Source organism: Eschrichtius robustus, chromosome X (genome assembly GCF_028021215.1).
Source record: "Eschrichtius robustus isolate mEscRob2 chromosome X, mEscRob2.pri, whole genome shotgun sequence".
NCBI lineage: Eukaryota > Metazoa > Chordata > Mammalia > Artiodactyla > Eschrichtiidae > Eschrichtius > Eschrichtius robustus.
In genome coordinates, this window is record NC_090845.1 from 71,195,293 (window position 1) to 71,221,203 (window position 25,911).

The following is a 25,911-nucleotide window of genomic DNA, read 5'->3' on the forward strand; positions in this document are numbered from 1 at the left end:
ACATCAGTTTATTGGCATAATATTAGCAGCATTCTCATAGGACACTTAGTAAATGTTCAGTACATTTTAATTGTTATCAGTATCACTATTATTACTATTATCATTCAAAGAGGAGAAAAAGGAAGATGTAGGAAAGAAATGTAAAACCAGTTGAAAGGTCACAGTAGTTAAATAAGAGGAAGAGACAGTGAATACAGATAACTTTTAAAGATAGTTTTAAAGAAAAAGTAAGGAGGAAACAGAGCTGTACCCTGAAGGGAAGTCATGGTTGAACACCATTGATTAGTTTAGGAAGATTTCTTTGGTTGTTTTAGAGAGATCTGACCAGCTTTGTAGGCTAAGGAAATGTGTAAATGGAAAACAGAATGAAGATATCTAAGACCCTATAGGACTAATTGTTGGAAGGGATGGGAAATGACAGAGTGGAAGATTAAGCCTGAGATAAGCATTGAACACTTCATTCCCTGAGACAAGAAAGTTGACAAAATAAGGTAAAGATAGAGATATTTGGGGATCTAAGTAAGGGAAGGCACATAACCTCTCACCAGAAGGACTTGATCTTCCCAGCAACAGATTGTGGTAAAACAAAAAGCACCTTTAGTGAGAGTGAAGGTTTGGATGAAGTTGAAAGACAGAAAAAATATGGTCAAATATGGGCTCTATATTTTAAAATACTGGAGTGGGAGCTGACGTGAGAGATATTGAGTTTTATAAGGTGACTGGATATATAATTTGATGGAATGGAGAAGTAAATATATGCATGCAGAGGTGCTGATGGATTTTAAGGCAGGAGTCATAAGAACTGATTCTGCAAAAGGAAGCAATGAGAGGGAATGGAATAAGGCAAATGTCTGCTCTGGCCAAGAATATTCAATAAAAGAAATTAGATAAAAAGAGTTTTCTATTGGTTGAGGACACGTGATGAAAATGTTCAAGAGCTTTAGAGTGGTGTGGGAGGAAATCACAATTCTCTCCCTTTCTTTGAAAAGAGAAGTGGCATGATCACTGAAATGTATAGGGTAGTTGGAAGAAAAAGAGGCTAGACAGGAAGATCAGTTAGGAAGCTGTTTTAGTCATCCTTTCCTGCGACAGAATTAGTGATGGAAATAAATAGAAAGAGACGTTTTAAAAATGACATACCAAATGTAAAATAGATAGCTAGTGGGAAGCAACCGCATAGCACAGGGAGATCAGCTCTGTGCTTTGTGACCACCTAGAGGTGCGGGATAGGGAGGGCGGGAGGGAGGGAGGTGCAAGAGGGAAGAGATACGGGAACATATGTATATGTATAGCTGATTCACTTTGTTATAAAGCAGAAACTAACACACCATTGTAAAGCAATTATACTCCAATAAAGATGCTAAAAAAAAATGACATTGTGAAGGAAAAAAATGTCTTTTAAAATTTGCTATATTAAATAAAGTTGATAATTGCCATACCATAATGACATTTTAAGTAATTTCACAAAACCATGTATGAAATGAAAGAACATTGGAGTGATAAGTTATATAATCTATTTTCTCAGGGTTAATATTTAATAATATAAAGTTGACACTGAAATTTATATAGGCAATGCTACATTTTCCTTTTTATTTAACTTGTAAGAAAAAATTTCCACTTCACATAAATTCAACTTTTGACCCTCATGGATCTAGGCTTATCAATATTAATTGGAGGAAACACTTTAAATTTTAATGCAATAAAAATGAATTTATAAATAGAAAATACGGGAAAATGTTATACTTTAACTTATTTCCATCCTTGCCCTCACTAATTTCTGCTTTTAACATTGTCATAACTTCAGCAGTATCTTTAATCAGCATGATTACTCACTTTATATTTTTAATAGGGAATGCATATATTATTAATCATGTCTTAAGTTAATTAATTAGAAGCTCTAGCTTTGTCCATAGGTGAACTTCAGAAGAAGTTAGCTTCATTATTCTCTCAAAGTGAACATTTATATTTCATGTTGCATTATATAACTCAGTTTCAAAATATTAGGAAACTGTAAAATCAGGATAATAGAAGAGTTTTCAAGTATTTTTTCAGTCCATACCCTGCCTCAGTACATGACTGGTCCTGAATCATGCCAACTATTTCATTCCTATAGAAAAAAGGTTTTCCTTCTCTATAGGCTGGAAGTCTCCTCCTGTATGGTAAACTCACAGTTTTTAATCTCTGGTTGCATGAGCAACAGCTATTCACTACTCTTCATAAAATAGCCATCATTTACCTGAAATCTGTTACTAGTGATATTTGACACAAGGTCATCAGGTCAAATATTTTGGCCAAAAATATTTTTAACCAAAACAAAGCAGCATTAATCAACTTTCAGAACAAATGGGCATTTTGGAGTGTGTACCTTGTCACTTGTTTAAAATATTTGATTCGTGGTTATAGAAAATATGTCCCTAATAACAATTCTTCCTCTTTTTGCATGAGAGCAGAGGGAAAAGGTCACTTCACATGCTGAAATAAACAACAAACTGTAAAGGTACATACCTGCATCTATTTTACTGTAAACCAAATCAAACTTGCCAGAGAATTAATCTGACATTTGTTTAATATATGAATTTTTCATGTGAGACATGACAACTAGTTATAAGGTAAACAGGCTGCATAATGACTGCCATTCACTTTTATTCAAACATAGAAAAGCTGAAGCAATTTAAAAAAAAATTTTTCAAAACTATTGCATACGAGTAAATTCTTTTATATATATATATTTTTTTTAAATTTAACATCTTTATTGGAGTATAATTGCTTTACAATATTGTGTTAGTTTCTGTTGTATAAAAAAGTGAATCAGCTATATGTATACATATATCCGCATATACCCTCCCTCCTGCGTCTCCCTCCCCCTCTCCCTATCCCACCCTTCTAGGTGGTCACAAAGCACGGAGCTGATCTCCCTGTGCTATGCAGCTGCTTCCCACTAGCTATCTATTTTACATTTGGTAGCGTGTATATGTCAATGCTACTCTCTCACTTCGTCCCAGCTTACCCTTCCCCCTCCCTGGGTCCTCAAGTCCATTCTCTACGTCTGTGTCTTTATTCCTGCCCTGCCCCTAGGTTCATCAGAACCATTTTTTTTTTTTTTAGATTCCATATATATGTGTTAACATACGATATTTATTTTTCTCTTTCTGACTTACTTCACTCTCTATGACAGACTCTAGGTCCAGCCACCTCACTACAAATAACTCAATTTCATTTCTTTTTATGGCTGAATAATATTCCATTGTATATATGTGTTACATCTTCTTTATCCATTCATCTGTTGATGGACACTTAGGTTACTTCCATGTCCTGGCTATTGTAAATAGTGCTGCAGTGAACATTGTGGTACATGGCTCTTTTTGAATTATGGTTTTCTCAGGGTATATGTCCAGTAGTGTTATTGCTGGGTCATATGATAATTTTATTTTTAGTTTTTTAAGGAACCTCCATACTGTTCTCCATAGTGGCTGTATCAATTTACATTCCCACCTGAATGTTATAAGGCTTATTTAAGTGTAAGATTATGGTTGTGGGAGCTTCTGTAATCAGTATTTGATATTAACAGCTTTTCTTGATATCAGGGATAATTTAATCTCAACATTTTGATTGCATTCATGACCACAAATATTAAAAGAAAAAGAGCTTGTATCTAATTCACTGATGGCTGGAGTTGACTATAATTCCCCATCGAATGTGCATTCTATCAGTCCTCTTCCTCCTTTGAGTTTCTTCTTCAAACAACAGCTTCACCTGGTTCCCTACAATCTCCCCAGGCATCATGTGCTGGAGGTGTCCAAGTAGTAGAACTCTGGTCCAAGAGGTTGGGAATTTTCTTCTGGAGGACTGACAGTACTACACTCCTGCTGCAGGTGGGAATATTTGACCCAGACCAACTATGTTCCATGAGTTCTTATTGTCCGATTCCCTCTGTCGTCTCTTCTAGTCCAGTGAGTTTTCAGTCTACAGTAGTGTGTTTACTCATCATATATTCCTCCAAGTATATTATTTAGGAAATGAATTTTAAACCATGAGTCCTTCAGTATTTCATCTTTTGAAAATCACTGCCGTGAACTGTTGAAAATTAAAAACCTATTTTACCAAACTCTCTGTAATAAATGGGATCTTTCTGTTCCCTTTGTATTTCTCCTTCAATATCTCTTTCCTGCGAATCTGGAGATTGAATGCCCTAGTTTCCTGAGCTGCATGAATGGCCACTGGTATAAGTAAATTACATGGGGAGAAAGAGAAAAATGAACTCACAATTAGTATTTAAAATTTATATTCTGACTCATTTTACCTCTAATTGGCTTATTTATCCTCCACCAAGGAGAATGGTTTTCAAAGTCCTCCTCAAAAATACAGATATTTTAAAATTATTTGTATTTTTCTATTATCTACACACAGTGCTAGGAATTAAATAGTTGCTCAAAAATATTTTTAAGTTTATGTTGGCATAGGTCCAGAACTTCACATGGTCTTTAATGAAAACCTTAATTTTATTAATTCATTCAATATTCCACAGATATTTATTGAGAGATTTCTATGTTCCAGCCACTGATAAGTTCTGGGGATGAAAACACAAAAACATAAATGTCACACTGCTGTGCGTTTAAAAAGATAATAGTCTAGTAATGAAGATAGCCAAGGAAACAGAAAATAACAACAGCTATATAAACTAGACGAAAGCTGTCATTATTTTGTTTCACTAATGTGTCCCCAACACCTAACATAGTATCTGCTATAGAGTAGTTGTCCCATAAACTTTTATTGACTATTTTATGGATAAGTACTATAAAAGAGCAACAGTTCTCACTAATGAGTTGTGATTAGGTTTGAGGTTATTGCACAAATAAGATGTAACCAGTTATTGCCAAACTATCAATATTTGCAAAATGTTTTCTTTATTTTTTAATGATAGAGTTTAGATTTATTGGTAATATAATTCCCACTCATTTATATTTCAAAGTACTTAGAAAGGCTGGTGTACTATAAATTCGGTTAAGTGAGACTGTCTTTGAATCCTGCTTCTAATTCTTATTAAAAGTGTAATTTTAGAGAAGTTACCTAATTTCTCTGAGCCTTACTTTCCTCATCTGTAAAATAGGGACAACAATAGTCCTACTTCATAGATGTGTTGTATGGATTAAATGTTTAATATACGCAAAGTGCTCAGAACAGCCCTAACGTGTAGTGCTATATAAACATGAACTGTTCTTATTACCATATAAGTTTTTTTTCTGCAAGTGAGAAACAAAGACAGTGGAGTCCAGACTAGCTTGTTGACAGTTGCATATTATTCTGGGGATGGGCTCATAAGAATGTTTGTGCTATGGGAACTGCCTTTTGATCATAGCAGAAAAACAGATGAAAACAACAATGACAGAATAGGTACAGGATATCTTGAGAGCCTGTAGGAGCAGTATCTCAGGTCTGCATATTCTCAATAGCTGAGGAGTATAAATTATACAGGCTAACTTATTTATTTTAGGCCAGTTATCTCTTAGCCATTAGGCTTGCTGGCTGATTTCTAGTGTATTCACCCAATATCCCTCTTTTTGTCTGAGTTAAGATAATCTATTTTAGTGTCCGAGTTATTATAATATATTCCCTAGAAAGAAGTTAGATACTTAGAGGTTATTTTTTTTTCTTCACTCTCCTAGTTCTTTTATCCTGTGCTCTTAAGGCAGTTCTGACGATGCCATTCTTCAACCTAGGAAGTGATTTTTTTAAACTTCAAAATCCTGATAAAATATTTTTAAAATCTTACATTCCTTCCAACTCTTTACAGTTTTGTCACTTGGAGGCATGCCAATATTATGCATTACTATAGAGATTTATTTTCCTCCATTATCTAGGTATAACCGACACAGGAACCAAAAGAAAAGGCCCACCTGAACAATGATGGAAGGAAAGAGAATGGTTATCTGCTAGTCATCAGCCAGTGATTCATTTTAATGGTTAGCCTAACCTCAGTCTGTCTGGCTTCAAGTCTTATTGACATTCCTCCTTGTACTGTGGATCAGCAAATTTCCTGGTTCCTGCTGAAGAGCTTTGTTAACTTGTGCAAGAGTAAGTTTGAATATTCAAGATGTTATAATTCTGTTTCCAGAAATTTACAGGCAGTGGTAAATGAAAAACTTTCATAACAGGTAATGTCGGGCGCTTCATATTTACTATTCATATAAATTTCACCTAAGCAGACATTGGCTTTATTTCAATAACCTCATCTCTTTACAAAATATTCTAAATAAGCAAAAATAAATATTAACAATGTTTTGTTGGTTTGTTTCTTTTACAAATTTGTATAGCATATTAAAAGAAAATGTTGTCCCATAATCTATAACCTGGAAAGATGTTATTATTTTTCTAGATCTCAGAAATATGAATATTAAGCTTTGTTCTTCATGCGTGGTTTTCTATGCAACACTCTCACTTAGACATTTATATCATTTATAAAAATCCACTGCAAGCAGGAGTGCACACACACACACACACACATACACATAAACAAGCTCTTCACATTATTTCCAGCTGTTCTGGAGCTAGTAGAGTTTTACTCTTAGAAAATGTGTTCAATAAAACAGTAATATTTTACCATCTAAAGCTTGTCTAAATGTCTTCTCGTGATGTCTTCTATGTTCCTCTCTCTATTTAGGTCTGTGCTTTGTCTGTGTTTGCATCTAATTCTGTTTTCATCTTTATCTTTAAGAATGTTTAAAATTAGAGGTCAAAAAAAAAAAAAAAAGAGACACTTTGCAGCTTCAGTACAGTAAGAACATTGAGGTTCTTAGTACAACAATAGTCAATCACTATAGGGTCATAATAGGGACCACAAGGTGATTTCACATACGTTCTTTCTTACTTTCAAAGTTGGTTTCTCAAATTTCCATGTTATCACAAAGGTATTTTTTCTCCAAGTGAATGCACATTATATGTCTATATGTGTAGATTGTTAGATAAATTCTGTGTGTGTGTGTATGTGTGTGTGTGTGTGTGTTTGTGTGTGTATAATCTGTAACACATGGAAATTGACATCCACTGAGGTACATTTTTAGCAACACAGAACATAGATGATTGACAGAACAAAGCATATGGAAACGAAGAAGAATCTAACCCACATTTATATCTAAGAAAAAAATATTTGCCTGAAGGGAAAATATTAATTAGTTTGTCTACATGCAAGATAAAAGTCTGGAAGACATATCCATCAAAAGGCAGTGGAATAAACAGCAAAATGGAAATTATTTGTAAATTGACAGTAAACTTGGCAAACATTAAGGGGGTAAACAAGTTATTTGGCATGCAAAGCACTTTGAAATCACAGCCTCTGTCAGGAGGCATCTGTGCATAGATTCACTTATTTGACAGAAATTAACATTTCACAGAAATCTTTGTTGCATGCTAAAGATTTCTTCACCCTCCTTAATTATTTTAATTGCTGCTTCAGAATGTTCCATATAAACACTCAAAAGATGTTAAAAATGCACAAAGTCCAATCCAGTTTCATCAATAATATACAGTTACTGCACTCTGGAATTGACTAAAATACCTACAAAAAGGCAAGTTGTTTAAATAAATGTACCAGGCTTATTTTTCTGGGATGAAACATAAGAGCCACATAACTCAAATAAAGATCCTTTATAGTACTAGGAAAACTAAAATTGCTTTTTAAGGAAAAGAAAATACCTCACCCACTTATATCTATCCTAAAAAGAATTCAAATCACCCAAGGGTCCAAAATTCTACAGACTAAAATATTTTTCACTAACTTCAAAATTTTATAACTATTCAGACAATCTAATAAATGTGATATAGTGTAAATAGTATTATCACAGGTATTCAGAAGTCCTATCTCTGACACTTACCAGTTGTCAGTTAACTTCTCTGGTTCTCAGTATCTTCATCAATAAAGAGTTAGAGATTGAATCAATCTTTTCTGAAGTATCTTCTAATCTTCAATTTAGAGGTTATGGGTTATTTGAAATTTGAATATTAATTCTCAAAATATCTTATGTTTGATTCAAATGAAAATTGTCTCAATCAAAAATAATATTCCTTTCTTATCTAAATTTATTTAGTCTTTATGAGAAACATTTGTGAACAAAAGTCCAAGGGTCTTTCAAATTCAGGGAATTTTTACCTTTTAGAAAACTGGAGTTCAATGGACTTGAACTTAAGTGTTATATTTAAAATAGTTCACTATTATGTTCCAGACCCTTTGTTAAGTACTTCTTTTTTATTATCTCAATTTTCTCACTTGATTATTAAAACAGCATATGAAATAAGAGGGCAGTCTGGTAGTAGAATTAGAATCAAAACCAAGTTCCTTGATTCAAAGTCTCTAGTGTCTCCACACTACTATATTCATAAACTAAGTAGGCAGTTGCCTGTTTAAAGTACACTTCAAGGGAATCTCCTGACCTGCTATTATACATTAGATTCATTCCTATGTCTTAATAGCTCAGAATCTCCTTCTAGGAGATTCCTATTACCAGCCACAAAAATTAGTTAACACAATGATCCCTAAGTGCTTGTTTATAACAAAGATTTAACTTGTCTGCAGCAAAATCAATCAATTAGTTGTTTTTCATAAAGCTAGATATAATTTGTTGGAAGTATTCTTCATTATTCTAAATTATTCTTCCTAATATTTTGGTGTTAAAGGATATTTCTCTTATGAAATAATGGTCAGTGTGGAAGATAATATACTCTATCTAGTCTGGCAGAAGCAGTTTGGCATGATAGTTGAAAAGTGGAGCTTTGGCTTCAATCTATCTTGGTTGTAAGACACTCATTTCACTTCTAATTCTACAACCTTGTGCAAGTGATTAAACCTCTCTAAAATTTACTTTTCTCAACTCTACAACTTAGCTAATAATGGTATCCATTTCATAAGACTATTGTGATGATAATTTGAGTTAATGCCTATGAGGTGTCTTGTACAAGTTAATGGCATGAAAAATATTAGTGTTTACTTGTATGGTAGAGTGTGGTTATATATGTGTGAGTATGTGCACACACAAGTGTGCATGTGGGTTTTTAAAACTATCTTTACCTGTTAAAATAATGTACTTTAACCGAGACTCAACTGCTTGCTTAAGCTAAAATCAGACATCTTGCATAGCAACAATGCAAAACAAGCAATCAGATGAAACTGGGAAAAGCAGAACTAAGACAAATTGGCTTATACAGAATAACAATTTTGTGTGTTGTACCTTTATAAGCCTCACTGTAGCTTTAACCCAGTGGAACACAACTCAGTTGTATGGTCGAATCTGTGTGTTCCCGGCTGCAGTCCTCATACTCTCCTGAATAAAATTCATTATTTTATATTCCTTTTTGTTCAGAAGTTTTATAAGTTTACATTTCTTGGCATAGTCAGCACGACGCATAGCAACTGACCTGGATCCCTGGACTTCCCTGGACTTTTGGCTGGTACCTCCAAGAGACCCTTGTTCTCTAACAAACACCTCTCTTAGCTGACTGAAAACTTTAGCAATATGTCTTCTAGATTTTGAAACCCACAGCTTGGTAGAAGTTCAGACTGGAAAAAATATAATTCAGGAGACTGTGAAATTCAGCTTTCTTATTCTGGCTTGAGATTCAGGTTCAAGATTTTTTTCCATCTAGAGTTTAGGGTTTCAGGTCTTGGTGAGTACTCACAATAATGGGAAGTTCTTTAGCAAAAATTCAAAGAAAGATGATCCCCCCAACCTCCGTCAGTTTTATGTTTAACACCTATGGACCCTCATCCTTCAGCTACTGATCTAAATAGGTCTCTTTAACCTGGGGTGATTTAAAACTGCACTGGGCAAAATGGGATCATTTAAAATTCTTAAACTGTTTTGTTTGCTCAGTTGGAGAGGGCTTACAAATCCAGACAAAATGAATGGGAAGCATACTTCAATTGGTATTTAGAGGCTTCTATACATAAAGCTGACAAAATTGCTTTCCTCCAAACTGTTAACCAACAATCATCTGAGACCTTTTCCCTAATTGAAGGAATCTACTCCAGACCAAGCTAAACCTCCTCCTCCTTCTGCTCAAGCTTCCAAACCAAGCTGCCCTCTCTGCCCCTTTATCCCTCCCTTTCTTTCCTATTTCTTCTTCTTTGGAGGCCCATTGTTTAGAGCTACCACCTCCTGTGCTAACAGTTCCATTTAAATAAAACCCAACAGGAGAGGAGAGCCTGCTGTAACCTACACTCTTTGGACAAAATCAGAACAAATAACAATAACTAAGGAGTTTCCTGATCCCACTTCTCATCCTATCTCCTTTTTATTTCATCTAGTCATGCAAACTTAGGAACCTGGATATTCTGATTTATACCAATGCATTCACAACTTAGTAGGGGAAGGAAGGGCAAAGGAATGGATAGCTAATGCAAACTGAGACAAACTGATCAACGATTTTGATTAAAAAAATCAGCTGAGGATGAAAACAAGGTGAATGATTTAGCGAAAAACCTTCATTAGGTTATTCCACAAATTTTCCCTAAGATTATAGATTGGAAAAAAATTCAATTAACTACCCAGAAACCAGACAAATCCATTTTAAATGTCCTTTAAAAATTCGAAAAACTGTAAACAATACTCAGGTATGAAAGATATTAACTATCAAAACTCATCCTTGTTCAATTACTCTTTTCTAAACTGATTAGATGAGAAATTAGCCACTTTGGTAAAATTACATCAACTCAGTCGGGATCCTATTGATTCCCATGATTTAGTAAATCTAGCTGAACAAATTTCAAAACTATTAAAAGAAGAAAATAAGAAGAAGGCCTTCCAAATAATTAATTAACAATTACAGAAGCTTGGGACTAAAAGGCAGAAACCTCACACCATATAAGCCAGCCCCACAGGGAATACATTTCTAATACAAAACAAAAATAAAACCAGAAAGAAACAACAACAAGTAATTACAAAGATTATTAGACAAAGAACCCAACCAATCTTTCTTGGGAGAACCAACAATCTAAGCAACACATACCACAATGGGGGACTCCAAGGGAATTTTAGGGGAATTTTAGTTTTTCTTGTTACCCCAATTCTACTGCCAACAGCCGAACAACCTGATGGCTGTATCACCTTGATGGAACAACTTTTGAGCTTCCAAGCACACCTGAGAGAAATGCCCCTACCTAATGCTGAGTTGATATAGTTTACAGATGGATTATATTTAAGGATTTCTGAAGGGATTTTTCAAGCAAGATACACCTTTGCTTCCCTCACTGAAATAATTGAATCAGGTTTGCTGCCTAGTACAACACGCTGAATTATATGCTCTTGAATGCACCTATATTTTGGCAGAAGGCAAAACAGTTAACACATATCCAGAAAGCAAGTATGCATTCAGGGTGGCCCATGACTTTGTGATGTTATGGAAACAAAGAAGATTTCTTTTACTTTCTAAAGCCGAAAGATTAAAAAAAACAAACAGTGATTATGTAATTGCTCTGCTGGATTCTATTCGGCAACCCAAAACTCAAACTACCATAAACGTCATTAGTCACTCCAAGATAATCATGGAGGAAAGCAAAAGGAATCCTTTTGCCAATTCAGCAGCAAAGGCCACAGTGCCAGCCATTCAGTTCTAGTGACTATGCCCATCATTCTGAATAAATCTGACCTAAAATTGACTCCAAGATTGCCTAAAGGAGGCCCAAATGTCAGTGGGACAAAATTGATGTAATTGGGTTAAAAAGGGCTACATTTATGACCAGAATATAAATCTATGTTTCAGGACCCTCAATAAGCTGGTATTCCCTGGTTCTTTACAGAAGTTTATGCCAGAGCTTATACATAATCTTACTCACTGGGGCCTAGACAAGATGGTCCAGTGGGGAAAACAGTATTTCTGGAAACTCTCCACAAATGTAGCACAGTAAGTGTATCAAAATCGTTCTACTTGTCCAAAGTATAACTGAAGTAAACCAATACAGACCCCACCTGGGAATTTCCCTCTGCCTTCAGGTCCTTTTGAAGTATAGCAAATAGATTTTATTCATCTTCTTCCATCATAAGGTTATAAATATGTGATAGCAATGATTTGCCAGTTCTCCCATTAGGTAGAAGCTTTTCCTTGCTGCCAAGCTACAGTCATGACAGTGGGCAAAATACTCCTAGAGAAAATCATTCCAACTTGGAGAATTTCAAAAGAACTACATAGTGATGTGGGAACTCAATTTACAGGACAAGTATTGAAGAATGTATGTAGCATTTGGCCAGTAATATAACATTTCGATTGTAAACACTATCCTCATTTTCGGGTTTAGTAAAATGCACAAATGGAACCATTAAGGCACAATTAACAAAGTTTATAGAGTCTTTTAACCTGTCAGGGCCTAAAACTACTTTACTTTTGCTTACCTTAAGAACTTCCCTCATAGGTAAACATAGACTGTCTCCTTTTGAAATAATCACTGGGTAACACATGTGCCTAGATGAAGGAATGTATGAACCTACTATGTTGAAATAAAATCTCTTAACATACAGTCAAGATATTATTAAGGTCCTAGCACATAATACTAACCTTGTTTCAGACTCCTTCCACAGCATGCTCCTGGGAAAGGAAGATATTCAACATTGTATTCTAAAACCATGTAACTTTGTATACTGGAAGAGACATCTGAAGAAAGATTTTCTCCAACCAAGATGAAAGGAACCCTAGCAGGTATTACTGATAAATCTTTGTGATACAAAATTAAAAGACGTTGATTCTTGGATTTATATATCTCATTTTTAAAAAAAGACTCCAACACCTACAGTGGAGTGGATTGCTTCCACAATGTCAGATACCTGATTGAAGTTTACTCGATGACAGCTCAACACCTTAAATCAGCCAACAGCTAACGTAAACAGCTTTCCCAAGACCCCAGACCAGGCCTGTATAATATGAATAATCCTTAAATTTACTATTTAGTGTTCATCATAATCATCATTTAATTGCACCTCAAGGTGGAATAGTTTCTGTTACTAATACTACTTTTATACTTAGATAAATGCATCACACCAGGTCCAACTTGAAACTGGTAAACTCATAAAGTTGGCAGAGAATCTCTTAAAGGTTGATCTAATTCTCCTCTGGATGGGTTCAATTTTAAATTTCCTAACCTCTTTAGTTGGCTCCGTCTTAAAATCGGGACCCTACTTCATTCAAGACTCCAAATTATACTTGTAATAATTATTGTAATGCTCACACTGTTTCTCTTGTTTAAGCTACTCTTATTAATCATAGCAAAATGTGTCAGCCAATGTACAACCAAGATCATGATCACTTAAGATATGACCAATATAGACTACAACAATCTGAGCCAGATGGCCAGAGAATATGATTGCTCTATCCATACCCTGATAAATATGGAATCCACCTATGGCCTTCTTTACTGTGTCTCAGTGCAAATTTCAAAGGACATTGCGATCTTTTGAACATGAGCACCTATTGTGTTTCTCTCTGATTACTCTGAGATTCAGCTCATTAAATGACGGTTAGTTACCTTGATTGGCTGTATCAATCCTGGTACCATAAAGTCCCACTGAAGGACAAGATGGAACTGGGGCAGGGTGAACCCTCCAACCCCCCACCTTAACAAGGGATGGATCAAAGCGAAAATAAATTTCTTCAAATATTTAGGTCATCAAAGTTGCAAAACAAGTCGATCAAAAGGGGGAAATGATAAGAAAGGAAGGAAGATTTAAGATGATTTTTATGTGAATGGCCTTTTAAGATGGATTTGCAGTGGTTTAGGGCAAGGTAGACATCTGCGAACTGACTGTAACTAAGGCCAGGTAGACATCTGCGAACTGACTTCTCACCCACCTTTTTCACAGAAAAAACACAGAATATAATTTATCCAAGACTCAACTGCTTGCTTAAACTAAAATCAAGTATCCTGTGTAGCAATCATGCAAATCAACCAATCAGACAAAACTGGAACAAGAGGAACTAAGACAAATGGGCTCATATAGAATAACAATCTTGTGGGTTTTGCCTTAATAACCTTTACTGTAACTTTCATCTGGTGGAACACAGCTCAATTGTATGATTGAGTTTTTGTTCCCTGGCTGCAGTCCTCATACTCTCCTGAATAAAAATCATTTCTTTGTCATTTTGTTGTTCAGAAGCTTTATAAGTTGACATATTACTAAAGCTAGGTATTTTAATAGCATGAAAATGTCATCCACAGCAAATCTTTGAATATTTTTGGAGGTAAATATTATGATTGGTTCACATAATACCAATGGAAAATCAAAAAATATAAACTGTGATTTTATTTGACTTTAAATTGAGAATGCAACTATTAAGATGTTTAAGGGGAAAAAGTAAATATATTCACCTCATTAAAATATACTTAGTGGTTTCATTCACTGTAGTCTTGTGCCACTTCTGTCACTGATCTTTAAGATTAAGGATACCCGAGTCATTAAAATGAAAATTTGTGAAAGAGCGCATTCCAAGAGAGTCTAAACAAAGTAGGAAATAACGTGTGATTCTAGATTAAAACCTTACAAAATTAGAACTTGGACAATTTTGTAAGGACTTCTTCCATTTAATTAAAAATTAAACAAAACAATGACAATGCATGCTCCTTTAATATATGTGTGATCCGAATTAAAATGCTTGGTGGTGATATAAAATTGGGGTGTTATAGATGGTAGATTATTTATTTATAAGTATTTTTATAAGAAATTTAAGCATGATGATTGATGTACCGACAATATCTTAAGAATTTTTTTTTCATATTAGGATAAAGAAGAAGGAACCTAGTGGGGACTTGGGTAAGTACATTTACCTCTGTAGGCCTGAGGTGCCTTCCAGTTCAGGGGAACTGTATGAAATAATATTCTTGAATTTAGTAGTATAGCTCAAGATCAAAATTTTAAAAAAGTAAAACAGCAGAGCTGTTTACTCCAAGGACTCGGGTAATAAGCAAATAGTGTTTGTATTTTTCTTATTGCTAACCATTTTCTAAACCAAGAATAAAGAGTAAATATCATTCAGTGAGTTTCATCATGTTAATAGCAAGAATCAACCTAATCTTCTGAGCGTCCGGTACTGCTCCTGAGTACTCCTGTTCTCTAGTCACTAAACCATACTTTCTCTATCTCATCTCCTTGATCCTTGGTCCAAACAATAGTTTTTCACCTCTCTCTCCCTCAATCAGTCTAAAATATAATTGGGACATTGTAAACTCCTAAAATATTTAAGTATATGTATTTTTAAAACCATAGTAGTTTGTGCTTCCTGGAAGGCAAATTTCATGTTGCCTTATAGTTCTCATACAGATTTCAATGCATGCTTTTTCTTTCTAATTAAATGTCAACACCTCTTTGTTTCAAATAGCTTCTTTTGAACAATAAGCTACAGAACTTACTGCTAATTAGGAATGGTTGCAAAATGAATAAATCCTGGGAATGTAATGTACTGCATGGTGACTATGGTTAATAATGTTGTATATGTGAAAATTGATAAGAGAGTATATCTAAAAATTCTCACCACAGGAAAGAAAAATATTACTAATTATGTGTGGTGATAGAGGTTACCTACACAATGAGGTGATGATTTCAAAATAGATAAAAATATCAAATCATTATGTTGTACTCCTGAAACTAATATAATGTTATTTGTCAATTATATCTCAATGAGACAGCAACAACTACTTGCAAAAAATAAACAAAAAGGAATTAAAAGAATTATAAATAAGTATTATGGATATATGCTAACAAATTTAAAAACCTACATAAAATGGACAAATTAATAGAAAAACACAAATTACTGAAACTGGCTCAAGAAGAAAGATAAAATATATACAAAGCTATAACAAGTAAAGAGATTGAATTAATGATCAAAACTTCTTATGAATAAAAGCCCAGTACCAGATGACATCACTGGTGAATTCTATCCAATGTTTAAGGAAGAATTAACAGAAAGGAGTGACATAATCAAATGGTGAAAAAGGTGTTTCTACCATCTTTCCTCCAAAGAAAACTGATTTTGACAAACATCTATGGATAAGAGAGCCTTTGTGGAAATCTGGGAGTAAAGTGGAGAAGTTCCAGCACACCAATGGAACGAAAAGATAATCTGAAATTGGATGCATTGAAGAGGGTAAGAGGAAAAGTTCTTGTTGGTAGGAATGTAAATTGATACAGCCACTATGGAGAACAATACGGAGGTTCCTTAAAAAACTAAAAATAACTATCATATGACCCAGCAATCCCACCACTGGGCATATACCCTGAGAAATCCATAATTCAAAAGGACACATGTACCCCAATGTTCACTGCAGCACTATTTACAATAGGCAGGACATGGAAGCAACCTAAGTGTCCATCGAGAGATGAATGGATAAAGAAGATGTGGCATATATATACAATGGAATATTATTCAGCCATAAAAAGAAACAAAATTGAGTTATTTGTAGTGAGGTGGATGGACCTAGAGTCTGTCATAGAGAGTGAAGTAAGTCAGAAAGAGAAAAATAAATATCGCATGCTAACACATATATATGGAATCTAAAATTTAAAAAAAAATGGTTCTGATGAACCTAGGGGCAGGACAGGAATAAAGATGCAGATGCAGAGAATGGATTTGAGGACACGGGGAAGGGGAAGGGTAAGCTGGGATGAAGTGAGAGAGTAGCATTGACATAAACACACTACCAAATGTAAAATAGATAGCTAGTGGGAAGCAGCTGCATAGCACAGGGAGACCAGTTCAGTGCTTTGTGACCACCTAGAGGGGTTGGATAGGGAAGAAGGGAGGAAGAAACAAGAGGGAAGGCATATGGGGATATATGTACACATATAGCTGATTCACTTTGTTATACAGCAGAAACTAACACAACATTATAAAGCAATTATGCTCCAATAAAGATGTTAAAATAACAAAAAAAAGAGGAACTGTTCTACTTTACCTGCATATCCCTCCGCTAAGGCAGCACAGCTCAGTGCCAAGAGAGATATTTTTCTTGACTTCTACCACGAGGAAAGTAAGAAAATATGAGTGAGTGTCAGACTTCTTCAGCAATGCAGGACACTCTCAAGTGATCCAGTGTTTTTTATTTATTTATTTATTTTTCCCCATCCGGAACACTGAGGTGCTGCTGTTTGATTGGGGTGGGAAGAAACTGAAAGAAGAGCAGCCAGGGTTCTCAGAAGGCGTCAATGGGACACATGTTTTGAAAACTCTGTAGTGAATAACACCAGGAAGCTTGCAAATGAAAGGCAGGGGAATGCCTTGCCTGTGAATTCCCCCACTGACCCAATGGAATCCCCAATGATCCTCACATCTTTACCATGTGGCTAGCTCCATATATGCACCTCCAAGAGTAGTGAAAGTGAGGCTTTGTAGACAACTGGTGAGCTTGCACAGAAAGCTGGCCCAATTCTTCAGGACTGGGAGAAAGCACACAAAGTTGAGCATTCACCACTGCCCTAGGGAAAGAAAAGGGGAGGATGCCAACTCTTGTCCTAGTTTGTAGACTCAAGAGAAGGTGTACAACCTTATGAATCCCCACCTCCCAATAGGAAACAAGAAGGGTTGAATAGGTGTGTCCATAGAAAAGTTCTGAGAAAGCCTCAGAATTCCTAATAGGGCTGATGGAATTTATTATTCTCTAGAAGCAAGCCTGTAAGAATGGATGAGGTGACTGCTTCTTCAAAAGCAAAGACACCAAAGCAAGACTTCAATGAATGTGAAAAATCAGGAAAAGAAAAGAAAAAAAAAATGTTACCATAAAAGGAACACAACAGTTGTCCAATAAACAAACCCAACGAAATGGAGATCTGTGATATAACCAATAAGAAAGTTCAAAGCAGTTGTTTTAAGAAAGCTCATTGAGCTACAAGAAAACACAGAAAATCTATTCAATGAAATCAGGAAAGCAATGCACAAACAAAATGAGAAGTTTAAAAGAGAGCTGGAAATCTTAAAAAAGAACCAAACAGAAATTCTGGAGCTGAAGAATACAATGAGTGAAATAAAATATGCAAAAGAGAACATCAATAGCAGACTTAATCTTTTAAAAAAAGAAAGGATCCATGAAATAGAAGATAGGTCATATAAATGATCTAGGCAGAGTGTTACCATGTCTTCTCCAGATTCTTGAACAGCAGTACCATAGAAATATTGCTCCCACAAGATTCTTAGGCAAGTAATAATTTTTATTGAAAGGATAGCTGTGCACAAGGGAGACAGAAGACGAAAGGGTGCCAACTCTTTGAGGACTTTCAAGGAAGAGGTTTTAAAGACAGTGTGAGGGAGAGGGTTGCAGGGTGCCTTATCAGCTTGTGCTCAATTCTCAGATTGGTTGGCATCAAAGTGAAGGTTTGAGCATCATCAACCTTCTGGTTTCTACAGGTCTGGGGTCTATGTGTTTGCAATCAGTTTTCATCTGCTAGGGTCTGTTTCCTGAAAAACAAACGAACAACAACAAAAAAACTCAACAACTTAGGAGTGTGTGTCAGGCCTTTATATCTTTCAGGGAACTGGGAGTTTGGTAATTCTGCTATGTGGTGGATTTATAGTCTCACTTTCGTCCTTCTGAAACTATGTACATACCCCAGTGGAAGAGAGATAACCTTTTACTCCTGTGGGTCTCTGGTTATTGTCTCAAAGACCCAGGCTTTCAGGTGCCTTGTTTTACTGGGTTTTTTAGGCCTGTTTGCTCAAGGTCATTCTCCAGCCCTTTTCCAAGATGGCTACACTCATGTTTTCCTGTCTCATTTCCCCTCAGAATTCATGCCTCCTTATTCTTAAGGGGTTGCTGAAGAGAAAGGGTCCATCTTCAGAAATTGCTTCAAAGCTGACTCAGGGCTGTTGTCCCTTCCTGATGGGAGGCATAATAGTCTCTAACTACCTGGCTTGGGTTAGGACAGGGCTGGACCATATTACAGGGCGCTTGAAATCTGCTGGGAGTTTTTCTACAGACCAGTCCATGATAGCAACTTTTGCAATTTGTTTACCCACACCTAAGAAGAAAGATGATTATGAGAGTCACTATGGTCAGGATGATAAGCTCCAATCCCAATGACATGGACTTCTGGTTGGGAAATATGCAACCAAACCACCAAAGTACCCTTTGCAAACATTGTCATATTCCTTAATCAAGCAAATTTTATGTTTTCCCCCTTGGTCTACTGTAAGCTCGACCTTGTGGTATTGCGGAACAGATGTGTTCAGTACTTGTTCCATTTCTTGGTCTAATAACTTTAACTGTTCTTCTGACCACTGAGCCTCCATTAGACTGATTTCAAAATGTGGAGATTAACTGGTTTCTAAGAGCAGCTTGTCTTCCACATACAAGTTGTTAAAAGTCTTATTCACTTGCAACAAAGAAATTATTTCAGTGTGCTGAGTGCTACATCAGATTCTTATCCTGTTGACAATAAAAGTTTTGTTTTTACAAGTAAAGTCAGATAGTACCACCTTTTCATTGAGCCTATCTTGCCAGCAGAACTTTCCCTTTCCCATATACTGTATATTGTTCTGTACAGAGTCTTTACTATGGGTCAGGTTAGAGTGTCCCCTGAGTCCCACTTAGTTTGAGGGCACAACCAAATATTGTTTTTCAGGGTGCAACTTAGCATTGAGACTGGCATCCAAGTTTGGTATTCAGTCTTTTTATCTAACAGAGACCAATGGTTCCCTATGAGTGTATGCATTGTTTTGAAATATAGTCCCTATTTCAACCAACTGTAGTACTTGGCATAGCTGCTTTTGACTAATTCTGGGAACTGAGGCAGTCAGGGCACACAGATGAAGGTTACAGTTGCCACTTATCCCATAGCTTTGGGGGACCATAAGTCTCCAAGATGAGCATCCTTGCCTTCTGCTCCCAGTATGGTGGACCACTGTTTTGGTGTCACTTCTGGTTCTATAGTTACATTGAGGTCATAAGGTTGCCATTGGCAGCTGCTAACTGATATTGTTTTGAGAACAGCTGGTGGTGACCTTAAGTTGGATATGGTTCAGAAATTCAAGTTCTCAGTAACGGAAGAATATGGAATGTGCCTGAAATCACATCCACAATGATCATCTGGCTCTATTTTGGATGCCTGAACCACAGTTACTCTATTTTGAGTTTTAAATGTATTTTTTCCCATAATGTTTAAAGCAGATGTACAGTGTATATTTGACATGTCACAAAACAGGCTGTCCTAGTTAACCAGAATAACTTTTCCATACTTTGATATGTGAAAATTTACTATATCATTTCTGCTTTTTGTTTGCAAATCTTTGAATAGAAAGCATTGATGAGCAAAATATTTGTCCCCCAGTGCCAGTGTGGTTGTTGCCTGCTCTGGGTCCATCACACATAATATATATATTTACCTAATTATCCATGTTGGGGAAAAACAAATTAGACATAACAAGCAAGTACAGAGGTATGCCAATGGGGAAACATTTTATAGGCTATACATTTTATCAATTGTACCAAATTGCCACACAAACACTGTACATGTTCTTCAAGTAGTAGACTTACAGCAAGCAGTGATACATGTCATGGGTAGTTATACTCTGTGACAACTTCACTAGAGAATTTTCTTTTCATTCTGAACATTATGGTCAAAAGTATGGCTAGAAGTAAAATGATAAGTTTCAGTTAAAATTGTTTAATTTCTTACCCAGTTCAGCAGTATGATTTGAACATTATCGGAAACCTGTACTTGTTAAAAAGTCTTTATGAATCTTCTTAAATATGAAGCATTTTTACAAAGCATTAGAGTGAAATAATAACTGTCTATGAATGACAAAAGACTTAAAAGACATGGTTAAAGATCTGATTACATGCAACTGAAAAAGAAGATTAATTAAGTTGTTGTGGCATACAACATTTTAAGAAAATAACAAGAATTATGACTGATAACATTATACAGGACATATTCAAATTTAAGGAACATTGTATAATTTCTAGAACACCTACATTAATGACATTTACCCATACAATATAACCTAAGAATAATTATCATTATTTGACAATGTTTTCCATGTATTTAATTTATCAAATAATCCTAATTAATGTAATATTTCTCTCTGAGGTGCATCAAGGGCCCTTTGAAACATCCCAAAGTTAGTTAGAGGTCAAAAGAACTTCATCTAAAATTTGATCCTTGGGAAGTTTGTCAGAAATATTAAAAATTTCAAAACACCTGGTCAAATAGTATCTTAGCTCACTGTGAAATAATACTTATTTAACCTAAGTGACAATAAAAGAGTTCGGAGGGAAATACAGAAAGTTAAAATAGATCACAAGAGATGACTTTAAAAAGTAAAGAAATTTACAGTCTGTTATAAAAAGCAGTTCAGTATTCCAGGAAAAACTTTGTTCTCTTAACAGAGAGAGAAAACCAAACTCTAGTCTTTTTTTTTTTTTTTTTAATCCTTACAACTTGACTAACTTTATTGCATATTACAAGCACTTTGATCTCTGTCCAGTACTTAAGTCTTAATTATCAGACTAATTGCACAGACGATGTTCATTTTCGATGGTAATCCTTTTGTGATTAGCTTCTGTGTTCAATAACTGACTTATCCTTTTTTTTTTTTTTTCACACACACACACACTGTATTTTAATTTTACAAGAGATAGACTGACACCAAGCATTGTACATGGATGACCACAACAAAAGCAACAATGATTACAATTACCAAACATGAAACACACTCATACTATGTCATAATATTGACATTCAGTCCAGTAATCCTCCACTGTAACAGCTCCTTTACTTTGCAGTGAAAATTGATTTCTATATTCTTTGCCTCTGAGTCCTTGTGGGATTTTTTTTCTTTTTTAGTTCAGACAGAAAGTCACAAAAATTATACTCATCCTCATCAGTTCACTCAGTCCCATGTAATTAATTTTTTTTTTCATCTTGATCTTTTGTTAGCACTTTTATGAGTTCATCAGTTTTTCATTAGAGTTCTGAAAAAGCTTATTCATTCAGTTCAGCAGTACAGTCAGTTACCAGAAACCTGGACTTGTCAGAGTCTTTTCCATGAATTTCTTGAAGATGAAAGCCTTTTATAGGAACATATTTGCAAAAGCATCAGAGTACACCCAGAACTGTCTGTAAATGACAAAAGACTTAAAAATGACCACAGTTAAAGATTTGATGAAAGTTCATAATAATGCAGTTGACAAGAAAATTAGTTATTTCTGAGATATACATTTTAAAGTAATAACTAGGATTATGACTTATAACATTATACCAGAACATATAAGATTTTTAGAAATTTCATGTAATGTCTGAAACATTTATATTAACATATTTCCATACATATTTCCATACAAATACAAATATAAGATTTTTATAAATTTCATGTAATGTCTGAAACATTTATATTAACATATTTCCATACAAATAACCCAATGAAAGTTTAGTATTAGTTGTTTTGTTTGTTTTTTATACTCCAGGTTCTTATTAGTCATCAATTTTATACACATCAGTGTATACATGTCAATCCCAATCGCCCAATTCAGCACACCACCATCCCCACCCCACCGCAGTTTTCCACCCTTGGTGTCCATATGTCCATTCTCTACATCTTTGTCTCAACTTCTGCCCTGCAAACCGGCTCATCTGTACCATTTTTCTAGGTTCCACATACATGCATTAATATACGATATTTGTTTTTCTCTTTCTGACTTACTTCACTCTGTATGACAGTCTCTAGATCCATCCACTTCTCAACAAATGACTCAATTTCGTTCCTTTTTATGGCTGAGTAATATTCCATTGTATATATGTACCACAACTTCTTTATCCATTCGCCTGTTGATGGGCATTTAGGTTGCTTCCATGACCTGGCTATTGTAAATAGTGCTGCAATGAACATTCGGGTGCATGTGTCTTTTTGAATTACGGTTTTCTCTGGGTATATGCTCAGTAGTGGGATTGCTGGGTCATATGGTAATTTTATTTTTAGATTTTTTAAGGAACCTCCATATTGTTCTCCATAGTGGCTGTATCAATTTACATTCCCACCAACAGTGCAAGAGGGTTCCCTTTTCTCCACACCCTCTCCAGCATTTGTTGTTTGTAGATTTTCTGATGATGCCCATTCTAACAGGAGTGAGGTGATACCTCATTGTAGTTTTGATTTGCATTTCTCTAATAATTAATGATGTTGAGCATCTTTTCATGTGCTTCGTGGCCGTCTGTATGTCTTCTTTGGAGAAATGTCTATTTAGGTCTTCTGCCCATTTTTGGATTGGGGTGTTTGTTTCTTTAATATTGAGCTGAATGAGCTGTTTATATATTTTGGAGATTAATACTTTGTCCATTGATTCGTTTGCAAATATTTTCTCCCATTCTGAGGCTTGTCTTTTCGTCTTGTTTATGGTTTCTTTTACTGTGCAAAACCTTTGAAGTTTCATTAGGTCCCATTTGTTTATTTTTGTTTTTATTTCCATTACTCTAGGAGGTGGATCCAAAAAGATCTTGCTGTGATTTACGTCAAAGAGTGTTCTTCCTATGATTTCCTCTAAGAGTTTTATAGTGTCCAGTCTTATATTTAGGTCTCTAATCCATTTTGAGTTTATTTTTGTGTATGGTGTTAGGGAGTATTCTAATTTCATTCTTTTACATGTAGCTGTCCAGTTTTCCCAGCACCACTTATTGAAGAGACTGTCTTTTCTCCATTGTATATCTTTGTCTCCTTTGTCATAGATTAGTTGACCATAGGTGCGTGGGTTAATCTCTGGGCTTTCTATCTTGTTCCATTGATCTATGTTTCTGCTTTTGTGCCAGTACCATATTGTCTTGATTACTGTAGCTTTGTAGTATAGTCTGAAGTCAGGGAGTCTGATTCCTCCAGCTCCATTTTTTTGCCTCAAAACTGCTTTGGCTATTCGGGGTCTTTTGTGTCTCCATACAAATTTTAAGATGATTTGTTCTAGCTCCGTAAAAAATGCCAATGGTAATTTGATAGGGATTGCATTGAATCTGTAGATTGCTTTGGGTAATATAGTCATTTTCACAATGTTGATTCTTCCAATCCAAGAACATGGTATATCTCTCCATCTGTTGGTATCATCTTTAATTTCTTTCATCAGTGTCTTATAGTTTTCTGCATACAGGTCTTTTGTCTCCCTAGGTAGGTTTATTCCTAGGTATTTTATTCTTTTTGTTGCAATGGTAAATGGGAGTGTTTCCATAATTTCTCTTTCAGATTTTTCATCATTAGTGTATAGGAATGCAAGAGATTTCTGTGCATTAATTTTGTATCCTGCCACGTTACCATATTCATTAATGAGTTCTAGCAGTTTTCTTTTGGCAGTTTTAGGATTCTCTATGTATAGTATCATGTCATCTGCAAACAGTGACAGTTTTACTTCTTCTTTTCCGATTTGTATTCCTTTTATTTCTTTTTCTTCTCTGATTGCCATGGCTAGGACTTCCAGAACTATGTTGAATAATAGTGGTGAGTGTGGACCTCCTTGTCTCGTTCCTGATCTTAGAGGAAATGCTTTCAGTTTTTCACCATTGAGAATGATGTTTGCTGTGGGTTTGTCATATATGGCCTTTATTATGTTGAGGTAGGTTCCCTCTATGCCCACTTTCTGGACAGTTTTTATCATAAATAGGTGTTGAAGTTTGTCAAAAGCTTTTTCTGCATCTATTGAGATGATCATATGGTTTTTCTTCTTCAATTTGTTAATAGGGTGTATCACATTGATTGATTTGCGTATATTGAAGAATCCTTTCATCCCTGGGATAAATCCCACTTGATCGTGGTGTATGATCCTTTTAATGTGTTGTTAGATTCTGTTTGCTAGTATTTTGTTGAGGATTTTTGCATCTATATTTGTCAGTGATATTCGTCTGTAATTTTCTTTTTTTGTAGTGTCTTTGTCTGGTTTTGGTATCAGGGTGATGGTGGTCTCATAGAATGAGTTTAGGAGTGTTCCTTCCTCTGAAATTTTTTGGAAGAGTTTGAGAAGGATGGGTGTTAGCTCTTCTCTAAATGTTTGATAGAATTCACCTGTGAAGCCATCTGGTCCTGGACTTTTGTTTGTTGAAAGATTTTAAATCACAGTTTCAATTTCATTACTTGTGATTGGTCTCTTCATATTTTCTGTTTCTTCCTGGTTCAGTCTTGGAAGGTTATACCTTTCTAAAAATTTGTCCATTTCTTCCAGGCTGTCCATTTTATTGGCATAAAGTTGCTTGTAGTAGTCTCTTAGGATGCTTTGTACTTCTGCGGTGTCTGTTGTAACTTCTCCTTTTTCATTTCTGATTTTATTGATTTGAGTCCTCTCCCTCTTTTTCTTCATGAGTCTGGCTAATGGCTTATCAATTTTGTTTATCTTCTCAAAGAACCAACTTTTAGTTTTATTGATCTTTGCTATTGTTTTCTTTGTTTCTATTTCATTTATTTCTGCTCTGATCTTTATGATTTCTTTCCTTCTGCTAACTTTGGGTTTTGTTTGTTCTTCTTTCTCTAGTTTCTTTAGGGGTAAGGTTAGATTGTTTATTTGAGATTTTTCTTGTTTATTTAGGTAGGCTTGTATAGATATAAACTTCCCTCTTAGAACTGCTTTTGCTGCATCCCATAGGTTTTGGGTCGTCGTATTTTCATTGTCATTTGTCTCTAGGTATTTTTTTATTTCCTCTTTGATTTCTTCAGTGATCTCTTGGTTATTTAGTAACGTATTGTTTAGCCTCCAGGTGTGTGTCTTTTTTACGTTTTTTTCCCTGTAATTCATTTCTAATCTCATAGCATTGTGGTCAGAAAAGATGCTTGATATGATTTCAATTTTCTTAAATTTACTGAGGCTTGATTTGTGACCCAAGATGTGATCTATCCTGGAGAATGTTCCGTGCGCACTTGGGAAGAACGTGTAATCTGCTGTTTTTGGATGGAATATCCTATAAATATCATTTAAATCTATCTGGTCTA